The following is a 731-nucleotide window of genomic DNA, read 5'->3' on the forward strand; positions in this document are numbered from 1 at the left end:
TCTCTCCTGATTTTGTCACAGTCACTTTCGTTTTTTCTCATTCTTTTGCCCCTCTCACTCTCTTTTGTCCTCGTCTTTCTCTATTGTCTTTCTCTCTCTCTCTCTCTCCTTTGTCCCTCCCTCTTGCTCTTTTGTCCCTCTCTCTCTCTCTTTCTCCTCTATTCCTCTCTCTATCTGTGTTCCTGTCTCTCTCTCTCTCTCTCTCTGTCCCTGACCTTCTCTCTATCCCTCTCTCTATCTGTGTTCCTGTCTCTCTCTCTCTCTCTGTCCCTGACCCTCTCTCTATCCCTCTCTCTATCTGTGTTCCTGTCTCTCTCTCTCTCTGTCCCTGACACTCTCTCTATCCCTCTCTCTATCTGTTTTCCTGTCTCCCTCTCTCTCTCTCTGTCCCTGACCCTCTCTCTATCCCTCTCTCTATCTGTGTTCCTGTCTCTCTCTCTCTCTCTCTGTCCCTGAACCTCTCTCTATCCCTCTCTCTATCTGTGTTTCTGTCTCTCTGTCTCTCTCTCTCTGTCACTGGCCCTCTCTCTATCCCTCTCTCTATCTGTGTTCCTGTCCCTCTCTCTCTCTCTCTCTCTCTGTCCCTGACCCTCTCTCTATCCCTCTCTCTATCTGTGTTCCTGTCACTGTCTCTCTCTCTGTCCATAACCCTCTCTCTATCCCTCTCTCTATCTGTGTTCCTGTCTCTATCTCTCTCTCTCTCTGTCCCTGACCCTCTCTCTATCCCTCTC

Source organism: Cetorhinus maximus, unplaced genomic scaffold (genome assembly GCF_964194155.1).
Source record: "Cetorhinus maximus unplaced genomic scaffold, sCetMax3.hap1.1 HAP1_SCAFFOLD_3688, whole genome shotgun sequence".
NCBI classification, from domain to species: domain Eukaryota; kingdom Metazoa; phylum Chordata; class Chondrichthyes; order Lamniformes; family Cetorhinidae; genus Cetorhinus; species Cetorhinus maximus.